This window comes from Onychostoma macrolepis, chromosome 02 (genome assembly GCF_012432095.1).
Source record: "Onychostoma macrolepis isolate SWU-2019 chromosome 02, ASM1243209v1, whole genome shotgun sequence".
In the NCBI taxonomy this organism is placed as follows: Eukaryota; Metazoa; Chordata; class Actinopteri; order Cypriniformes; family Cyprinidae; genus Onychostoma; species Onychostoma macrolepis.
Window position 1 is genome coordinate 8,971,443 of NC_081156.1, and position 11,405 is coordinate 8,982,847.

Sequence of the window (11,405 nt, forward strand, 5' to 3'; positions counted from 1 at the left end):
GTACATAAAATCCCAGTTTTTCATCCAACCATATTCCCAAATATTTGTAACGATTTACTCTTTTTCAATATATTCCCCTTGTAAAGTTAAAGTAGGTTGATCTGTTTCAATGCGACAACGAGTTAAGAGCATACATTTTGTTTTGTTTTTTGAGTTTAAAACCAATTTTAAGTTGGACAATGACAGTTGCAATGATTGAAAAGATTCCTGCAAAAGCTCTATGGCTTGATTCACCGAATGTGCTACTGTGTAAATAAATGTATGCACACATGCATATATATATGTAATGCATGCATATATATGTATATATATATATACAGTGGGGCAAAAAGTATTTAGTCAGCCACCAATTGTGCAAGTTCTCCCACTTAAACAGATGAGAGAGGCCTGTAATTTTCATCATAGGTATACCTCAACTATGAGAGACAAAATTAGAAAAAAAAAATCCATAAAATCACATTGTAGGATTTTTAAAGAATTTATTTGCAAATTATGGTGGAAAATAAGTATTTGGTCAATAACAAAATTTAATCTCAATACTTTGTTATATACCCTTTGTTGGCAATGACAGAGGTCAAACATTTCCTGTAAGTCTTCACAAGGTTTTCACACACGGTTGCTGGTATTTTGGCCCATTCCTCCATGCAGATCTCCTCTAGAGCAGTAATGTTTTGGGGCTGTTGCTGGGCAACACGGACTCCAAAGATTTTCGATGGGGTTGAGATCTGGAGACTGGCTAGGCCACTCCAGGACCTTGAAATGCTTCTTACGAAGCCACTCCTTCATTGCTCGGGCGGTGTGTTTGGGATCATTGTCATGCTGAAAGACCCAGTCACGTTTCATCTTCAATGCCCTTGCTGATGGAAGGAGGTTTTCACTCAAAATCTCACGATACATGGCCCCATTCATTCTTTCGTTTACACGGATCAGTCGTCCTGGTCCCTTTGCAGAAAAACAGCCCCAAAGCATGATGTTTCCACCCCCATGCTTCACAGTAGGTATGGTGTTCTTTGGATCCAACTCAGCATTCTTTCTCCTCCAAACACGACAAGTTGAGTTTTTACCAAAAAGTTATATTTTGGTTTCATCTGACCATATGACATTCTCGCAATCCTCTTCTGGATCATCCAAATGCTCTCTAGCAAACTTCAGACGGGCCGGACATGTACTGGCTTAAGCAGGGGGACACGTCTGGCACTGCAGGATTTGAGGCCTTTGTTACTTTGGTCCCAGCTCTCTGCAGGTCATTCACTAGGTCCCCCCGTGTGTTTCTGGGATTTTCGCTCACAGTTCTTGTGATCATTTTGACCCATGGGCGTAACCACCATATACTTTGGAAAAATACCAATCTGTCCCCCCCAATAATAGGCCTATTATATTGTAATATGTGACATATGATATGCCCTCCTTTTATGAACCCTGGTTGTAGCCTAGTGGATCTGTTGTTATTTCCGATTTACTTTCAATTTAGGAAAAACAAGGGAAACAAATCTGTGTGACCACCCCCCCTCGTTTGAACACTTGGTTGAGCCCGTAAACGCCGGTTTGCGGCATCGTTTGAAAAAAACGCTCAGTCCGACTGTCGCTGGTGCTTAAATGAAATGAAGGTAGGAGCTAACAGAAAGAAGCAGGACGAACAGGCGGACATTCGCCTTTTTTTCAGACGGTAACAGAGGCGCGGGAAGTGGGGGTGCTGAGGGTGCTGCAGCACCCCCTCTTTTTTTCTGTGGGCAACTGTTTAATTGTTGGGAATATAAAAAAAAAAAATTAAAAAAAATCGGAGTGTCTAAGTGCAAATAGCCATGTTGTTGGCAGAGGCTATTTACACTAATTCCACCCACAAACGTATTATTGCGATAGTCACATTAGCAAAAGACGATTATCACTCATTACATTCAGTGGGCCCGGGGCCCATCTGCATTTTGGCGAACTTTTTTTTCTCCCTTTTTAAATTTCAAATCACATCAGAAAAGCATTCATTTTTCAATAAAAATGAAGGAAATAATCAAAAAGTTGAACATAAAGTATCGGGTAGGTGTAGGGAGGGCTTTTGTCCTAATAATTTGAAATAAAATTAAAAAAATTACACTCAATAAGTTATTGCATACTATTTTATAATGTATTACAATGCAGAGGTGCAGATAAGTGCCACTATTTGCAATAAGTAATGTTTTTCTCTAATAATGTTTTTCACCACAATTAATCATACCCTTTTATTCAATACTTGCAATAAGTAATTAGCAGAATCATGCTATTTTAACAGAGAATAAATAGAATCTAAAGCTATTTGCACTGTGTAAACAGCATATCACTAAAGAATACTGCTATTTTCACTTAGTGTAAATAGCCTCTATCGCAACAACCCCCTAAAAGTAGATCGGGGGGGGTTCACATTTGGACCCCCCCCCCCAATATCTATACCATGGTTACGCCCTTGTTTTGACCCCACGGGGTGAGATCTTGCGTGGAGCCCCAGATCGAGGGAGATTATCAGTGGTCTTGTATGTCTTCCGTTTTCTAATAATTGCTCCCACAGTTGATTTCTTCACACCAAGCTGCTTACCTATTGCAGATTCAGTCTTCCCAGCCTGGTGCAGGTCTACAATTTTGTTTCTGGTGTCCTTTGACAGCTCTTTGGTCTTGGCCATGGTGGAGTTTGGAGTTGGACTGTTTGAGGTTGTGGACAGGTGTCTTTTATACTGATAACGAGTTCAAACAGATGCCATTAATACAGGAGCCTCTTAAAGAAGAAGTTACAGGTCTGTGAGAGCCAGAAATCTTGCTTGTTTGTAGGTGACCAAATATTTATTTTACCGAGGAATTTACCAATTAATTCTTTAAAAATCCTACAATGTGATTTTCTGGATTTTTTTTTTTTAGTTGAGGTATACCTATGATGAAAATTACAGGCCTCTCTCATCTTTTTAAGTGGGAGAACTTGCACAATTGGTGGCTGACTAAATACTTTTTTGCCCCACTGTATATATAATAATAATAATTTGTTACATTTATATAGCGCTTTTCAGGGTACTCAAAGCACTTTACATAGAAGGGGGGAATCTCCTCATCCACCACCAGTGTGCAGCATCCACCTGGGTGATGCAACGGCAGCTATATTGCGACAGAACGCCCACCACACACCACACACCAGCTTATTGGTGGAGAGGAGACAGAGTGATGAAGCCAATCAGTGAATGGGGATGATTAGGAGCCCATGATCGTCAGAGGCCAATGGGGAAATTTGGCCAGGATGCCAGGGTTACACCCTACTCTTTTTCGAAGGACATCCTGGGATTTTTAATGACCATGGAGAGTCAGGACCTCGGTTTAACGTCTCATCCGAATGACGGTGCTTTTTACAGTAGTGTCCCGTCACTATACTGGGGCATTAGGACCCACATGGACCACAGGGAGAGCACCCCCTGCTGGCCTCACTAACACCTCTTCCAACAGCAACCTAGTTTTCCCAGGAGGCTCCCATCCAGGTACTGACCAGCTCAAACCTACTTAGCTTCAGTGGGCAACCAGTCTTGGGCTGCAGGGTGATATGGCTGCTGGTTAAATATATATAATATATGCAGGTGCTGGTCATATAATTAGAATATCATCAAAAAGTTGATTTATTTCAGTAATTCCATTCAAAAAGTGAAACTTGTATATTATATTCATTCATTACACACAGACTGATATATTTCAAATGTTTATTTCTTTTAATTTTGATGATTAGAGCTTACAGCTCATGAAAGTCAAAAATCAGTATCTCAAAATATTAGAATATTACTTAAGACCAATCAGTGTTGGGTGTAACGCGTTACTGTAATTAAATTACTTATCCACTGAAAAAGTAAAGTAAGGGATTACTGTTCATTTTTAGGTAATTTAATTACAGTTACTTATAAAGTACTTGTGTTACATACACTAAATAATTTCAACAGTTCTAAAATCAATATTGAATTTGGAATCTAAATTTACCATCTAAAGATAAAATTTAATGCAGCAGCGTTAACCCTCCGCGCGCCGGTTCGTTTACTTTCAGATTTTCCTGATTCACAGAGAAACCTTAAATACTCAGATACATATAAGTAGGGTTGCCAACCGTCCCGTATTAGCCGAGACCGTGCTGCCGCGACTGAGAGCGGCTCGGCGGTGTTTAGTGTCCCGCAGCAGCAGCGAGAGCAAGTGACTTCAGCGCAGCTGAAGAGTTCTGCGTTCAAATGCACGCAATTAGGCTAAATCTTACCGCAAAGCCCCAGCAAACATGATCATGAATGTGTCCGTGGGAAATAGTAAGGACCTATTTGAATTCTCTGGCATCCTTCTGTCTCGGGAGACAATGGAGTATCTGCGCCCAAGTCAGTCTGTTGTTGAATTGCAGTGCCTGCTGTGGCTGAACAGTCCGATACGAGAGCGGCAGAGTCTGTTGCAGTTACCACAGATGAAGCCTGAGACTGCTTCTGCTTCTGTGGACACTGCCTCTGCTCTCTGCCGCTCACGCTGCCTCTTCTCCTCCCACTGGTCCTCTCTCTCTCTCGCTCAGTTTTATGCTGGTCCTTACGGTGAGCCGCCAGCTGACACGATCTGCGGTGGCAGCTTCCAAGTCTGCGGGATTCAGGCTGCCGGCTTTCAGATCACGCTTGCAGACGTCTTTATACCGGAGCACTGGTCTGCCTGTTGGTCTGGTGCCAGAGGCAAGCTCACCATACATGATGTCCTTAGGAATCCGGCCATCCTGCATTCGGCAGACATGGCCGAGCCAGCGTAGGCGTCTTTGTGAAAGAAGTGCGTGCATGCTGAATATTTTTGCCTGGGCCAGCTTCAGTGTTTGGAACATGGTCCTGCCAGGTGATGCCCAGAATCCTCCTCAGGCAGCGCAGATGGAAAGAGTTAAGTCTGCGTTCTTGCCAGATGTACATAGTCCACGTCCCGCTGCCATAAAGAAGAGTGCTAAGGACACTGGCCTGGTACACTTTCATCTTGGTGTTGATGGTGAGCATACTGTTGTTCCACACTCTCTTGGTCAGGCGGGCCATTGCTATTGATGCCTTGCCGATTCTGATGTTCAACTCATTGTCCAAAGAGAGGTTGCTGGAGATAGTGGAGCCAAGATATATAAAGTCCTCCACTACCTCGAGGGTATGATCGCCGATGGAGATGCAAGGAGTGCTACTGACATCCTGGCCCATGACATTTGTTTTCTTCAGGCTAATGGTCAGCCCAAACTCATCAGAAGCACGAGCGAAGCTACTGATGAGACACTGCAGTGCTTCCTCGGTATGGGCAGTCAGGGCGGCATCATCAGCAAACAGCATCTCTCTAATCAGGACCCTGCGCACCTTGGTCTTTGCGCGCAGACGTGCAAGATTGAAAAGGTTACCATCGCTCCTAGTGCGATTGAAGACACCATCTTCTGACTGACTGAAGGCATGGCACAGCAGCAGGGAGAAAAAGATGCCGAAGAGGGTCGGAGCGAGAACACAGCCTTGCTTCACACCGCTACGAATCGGAAAAGGTTCCAAAGATAAGCCATCGTACTGGACGGTACCTTTCATTTCATCATGGAAGGACGTGACCATCTTCAGAAGCTTGGGGGGACATCCGATCCTGTGCAGTAAGGTAAAGAGGCCTTTCCTGCTGACCAAGTCAAAGGCCTTGGTCAGGTCGATAAAGGCTATGTAAAGTGGCTGTCTCTGCTCCCGGCACTTCTCCTGCAGCTGTCTCAGAGAGAAGATCATGTCGATCGTTGATCTCTGGGATCTGAAGCCGCACTGCGCCTCTGGATAGACGCGTTCAGCCAGCACTTGGAGTCTGTTCAAAGCTACACGGGCGAAGACCTTTCCCACAATGCTCAGCAAGGAGATGCCGCGATAGTTGTTGCAGTCACTGCGGTCTCCTTTGTTCTTGTAGAGTGTAATGATGTTGGCATCTCGCATTTCCTGAGGAACTTTTCCCTCCTCCCAACACTGAAGTAAGAGTTCATGGAGGTGGTCAAGGAGGACACTCTTCAGGCCAGCCTTAATGACCTCTGGGGGAATGCCGTCACTGCCTGGAGCTTTGCCACATGCTAAAGAGTCAATGGCCTTGCTGAGCTCGTATACAGTGGGCAAAGCATCGAGTTCTTTCATCTCGGGCAAGGGGTAATACTCTCCAATACAGTGTCGGTGACAACGTTCTCCCTCGAGTATAGCTGCTGGTAGTGCTCCACCCATCTCTCCATCTGCTTACTGCGGTCTGTAATGACGTCGCCTGTAGCGGACTTCAGGGGAGCAATCTTGATGGTACTTGGGCCAAATGCTTTTTTCAAGCCCTCGTAGATGGCGTGGATGTTCCCACAGTCTGCAGACAGCTGAATGCTCTGACAGAGGTTCAGCCAATAATCGTTAGCGCATTTCCTGGCAATCCGCTGGGCGTCATTTCTGGTCTTCCGGAGTGCAGCTAATGCCTTCTCTGAAGGCATGCGCTTGTAGTCCATCAAAGCTGTACGTTTAGCTGTGATGGCTGGCTCAAGTTCGATTATTCCTGCTTCAAACCAGTCTGGATTTTTCTTCACCCGCTTGCCGAAGGTTGTCATGGCCGAGTTGAAGATGGCGTCACGAATGTGGCTCCATCTCTCTTCAGCGCTGTTGTCTGGGCAGTCCTTAAGGGCCTCTTCAATGGCACTGGCAAAGCGTGTGCAAACTTCTGGGAGTAATGTCAGGGCTGTGTTGATACGTGGCCGTCCTTTCTGCTTGGAGTTATGGATCCGCTTTGGATAAAGACGCACCTTCCTCCCAACCAATGAGTGGTCAGTGTCACAGTCGGCGCTATGATAGCTGCGGGTAGTGAGCACGCAGTTCAGCAGGGATCTTCTGGTAATAACTAGATCCAGCTGATGCCAGTGACAGGATCTGGGGTGACGCCAGGACACTCGGTGGCAGGGTTTAGTTGAGAAGAACGTGTTTGAAATGCACAGGTCATAGTACGAACAAAGTTCTAACAGTCTCTGTCCATTTTCGTTAAGCTTGCCAATGCCAAAGTGGCCGATGCAACGGGGCCAATATAATGGCTGTCTTCCTGGCGTCATCAACTTGTTGTAATTCGTCAGAGTGGCCAGGGCACATGGTTCTGACATTCCAGCTTGCCAACCGCAGGGCTGGCTGTTTGTTTTTTCTTCTTCTTGTTTTGTCTGGTGCAGGTTTTACAGTCTGCTTTTCGGTTGTTTCCCTAAGCTCCAAGCACCCATTGAAGCAGACAGACTGTGGCGGGTCAGCACCTTACTGACTGGGGGCTGCCCAGCTTAAGGCGGGCGTTAACTGACCAGTGGGACACGATGATCCCTCCCACCGTCGGAGACAACCCGTAGCGCCCGAGCTTCGCCAATCCACTCTGGGCTTATAACTCGTAACTGCCGTCTCCGTGTTGTGTTGTCGCTGGAACAGCGGCACTGGAGTGACCTCCAGGCGCAAGCCTGGGCAGAATGTATGGAGATCCAGGGATGCCCAGTCGTCAAGATCCCCCTCTCAGCCTCACCTATGTAGTCCAAAGGAATGCAAAGCAGTACGTTTGGCACCAGCTCGGCTGCAGGAGCTGCCGGAACAGTGCGTGAGTATAGGCAACAGTCCGCCTTCGGGGCTCCACTCCTGATTTGGAGGGTTTACTCCCCCACACTCGGCCGTTGGATCATTCCAAGATCTCCTCCGCCCTTCAGCCGTTGGCTGCCAAGAGCAGCTCATCCGCCTAGTGGTGCAGTGTGAACACCACCCCCTCACGCGGTTTAGCCCGCCAGCTGAGGCGGTTTACCGGGGTGTGGCACGTGGAGCCAGCACGTGAGAGATTTAGGAGATGGATGGGGACCAGTGCTGCCCGTCCACCATACCAAGTAAGGTGCAGCTGCCAGACAACAAAGGTACTACCTCTATCCAAACCCCCTACACGCCCTATTTGAATTATTTACTAATAAACTAATGTTTTCTGAGTCCCTGTCGCAAGGATGAAGTCTCCTCATTATACGCGCCTTTAGAGATAAATGCATCTTTATTGATTATGATTAAGATTATAATAAAAGAGTTTTTGTTTTCGATTTTTTTTTTATTTCGTTAATTTAAAGCTTTCTATAGATATATTTATCATGTCTGTGAGGCATGTATTCACTCAGCTTCGGTTCGTTTTTGTGAAGCGCTCCTGTTCAAGACGAGACGCCAGAAAGCGCATCATGTATGTTTTCTTTGTTTAATAAAAGCACAACGTTTTGTTGATATTGTGAGTGCACACAAATAAAAGTAGACCCTTTAGAGTTCCAAATGATGTATTACTCTTACCTTTATCAGAAAAAAAAATGACGGCGTAGGCTATTTTAAGTTGTTTCCACTGAAAAAAAAAAAAAAATGCAAGTGGTTTCCCTGGTGCCTCCGTGTCCTGTAGAGCGCGCTTTAGCTTCCACTCTCAGTACAACTTGGATATAGGTTAGCGCACATTAGCGCAGGTTTAACGTTTAAACCTTGTTATATGCTTGAACTGTTTTAGTATATCTATAGATTTTATTTTAGGCAAGTCGTGATGATATGAGAAGACTAAATTGATCAAACATAGGCTATGATCAGCTCACTGTATGCTGCCGGCCGCTTGGTCGTTATACATTATATAAAACTTATATTTAACGAACAAAAATACTCCAAACGTTTTTCTAAATTAACTTAATAAAAAAATTAAAAAAACGAAACGAAATATAATAATTTTGCCATTACGTACAAAACTGAACTATTTTAATAGCCGAAACAGTAGTAAGCTGTTTTGGGAGAAGGGGGGGGAGAAAGACAGGCTCGGGTCGGTAATTCTGATAAGCTGTCGGACACGGGCCGGACCAGGGCCTAAATTTGAGGCCCGTGCAGAGCACTATCGCACTATCGCGAATTCCGTCCGTGTTTTGACTTCAGTAAATCAGTTTTGGTGAATACAAACAAAGTGATTATTTTTCATGAGTCCAACATACCGCCGCGCAAGAGACGTGGTCAGTAAGACGTCTTTCACTATTGTAATGCTGTTAAATAGAGAAAAACATTTTATATTTAAGTAGGCTAACTAATAGCATAATTCTTAACCTTATTCTTGAAACACAAAATGACCAATAAAAAGGTGTCAAGCACCAAAAGCAGCCCATATAAATCCATAAGCTGTCTTTAATTGAAAAATATGCATTGTGTGCGTGCGGGTATACACGGTCACTCACCCAACTTAAACGCCCACACCTAGATAGATTAAAGGAACACTCCACTTTTTTTGGAAATAGGCTCATTCTCCAACTCCCCCAGAGTTAATAAGTAGAGTTTTACCGTTTTTTAATCCATTCAGCCGATCTCCGGGTCTGGCGATAGCACTTTTAGCATAGCTTAGCATAGATCATTGAATCCTATTAGACCAGTAGCATCGCGTTCAAAAATGGCCAAAGAGTTTCGATAGTTTTCCTATTTAAAACTTGACTCTTCTGTAGTTATATCGTGTACTAAGACCGGCGGAAAATGAAAAGTTGCGATTTTCTAGTCCGATTTTGCTAGGAACTATACTCTCATTCCGGCGTAATAATCAAGGAACTTTGCTGCCGTAACATGGCCGCAGCAGGCGCAGTGATAGGCGCCTGAAAGTAGTCCCCAGCCAGGTACCTAGTTATAATATAGCTGGGGACTACTTTCAGGCGCTGCGTAATATCACTGCGCCTGCTGCCGCGTCAAAGTTCCTTGATTATTACGCCGGACTGGGAGTATAGTTCCTAATCATATCGGCCTAGAAAATCGCAACTTTTCATTTTCCGCCGGTCTTAGTGCACGATATAACTACAGAAGAGTCAAGTTTTAAATAGGAAAACTATCGAAACTCTTTGGTCATTTTTGAACGCGATGCTACTGATCTAATCGGATTCAATGATCTATGCTAAAAGTGCTATCACCAGACCCGGAGATCGGCTGAATGGATTCAAAAACGGTAAAACTCAACTTATTAACTCTGGGGGAGTTGGAGAATGAGCCTATTTCCAAAAAAAGTGGAGTGTTCCTTTAAAAAAAAAAAAATTAATTAATTTAAAAAAAAGATTCATCTAGTTTTCATCATTTTTGAAAGAAGACCTGCTATGATTTACCTCATTTATAATTTACCTCATAAGAACAGCGCGATCTGACACGGCTTTATTCAGAAGATCATTTCTGTAATTTATTATTACCTACATTAGTTAACGTGTTATTTTTACATAAACCTGTATGGATTTTACTAGTTGGGCTTTTCCTGAATATCTTACCAAACTGAAATGTATTCTTTAACTTTAAGCTTTTTTGTTATTCAGATATTTTGCAGAGTATTTATATTTGTTAACCAAAGGTTAACATTTTTTATAAAAATGTTTTAGTATTAAAGTTGTGTTAAAGATAAAAAACTAAACTATTCTATGTTTGACTCAAATTGAAAGAATAAACAGTTTAATTTCTATTAAGGTTTATAGGGATTTTAAGATGTAGCCTAATTAGCGATTTGAATAATTAAGTTACTTATTGAGTAACTAAGTTACTTTTCAGACAGAGTAATCAGTAAAGTAATTTAAATACAATATTGATGATGTAATTAGTAACTGTAATTAATTACTTTTTGAAAGTAACTTACCCAACACTGAGACCAATACAAAGAAAGGATTTTTAGAAATCTTGGCCAACTGAAAAGTATGAAAATGAAAAGTATGAGCATGTACAGCACTCAATACTTAGTCGGGGCTCCTTTTGCCTGAATTACTGCAGCAATGCGGCGTGGCATGGAGTCGATCAGTCTGTGGCACTGCTCAGGTGTTATGAGAGCCCAGGTTGCTCTGATAGTGGCCTTCAGCTCTTCTGCATTGTTGGGTCTGGTGTCTCTCATCTTCCTCTTGACAATACCCCACAGATTCTCTATGGGGTTCAGGTCAGGCGAGTTTGCTGGCCAATCAAGCATAGTAACACTATGGTCATTGAACCAGCTTTTGGTACCTTTGGCAGTGTGGGCAGGTGCCAAGTCCTGCTGGAAAATGAAATCAGCATCTCCATAAAGCTTGTCAGCAGAAGGAAGCACAAAGCGCTCTAAAATCTCCTGGTAGATGGCTGCGTTGACTGTGGACATCAGAAAACACAGTGGACCAACACGAGCAGATGACATGGCAGCCCAAATCATCACTGACTGTGAAAACTTCACACTGGACTTCAAGCAACATGGATTCTGTGCCTCTCCACTCTTCCTTCAGACTCTGGGACCTTGATTTCCAAATGAAATGTAAAATTTACTTTCATCTGAAAAGAGGACTTTGGACCACTGAACAACAGTCCAGTTCTTTTCTCCACAGCCCAGGTAAGATGCTTCTGACGTTGTCTCTGGTTCAGAAGTGGCTTGGTAGCCCTTTTCCTGAAGACGTCTGAGCGTGG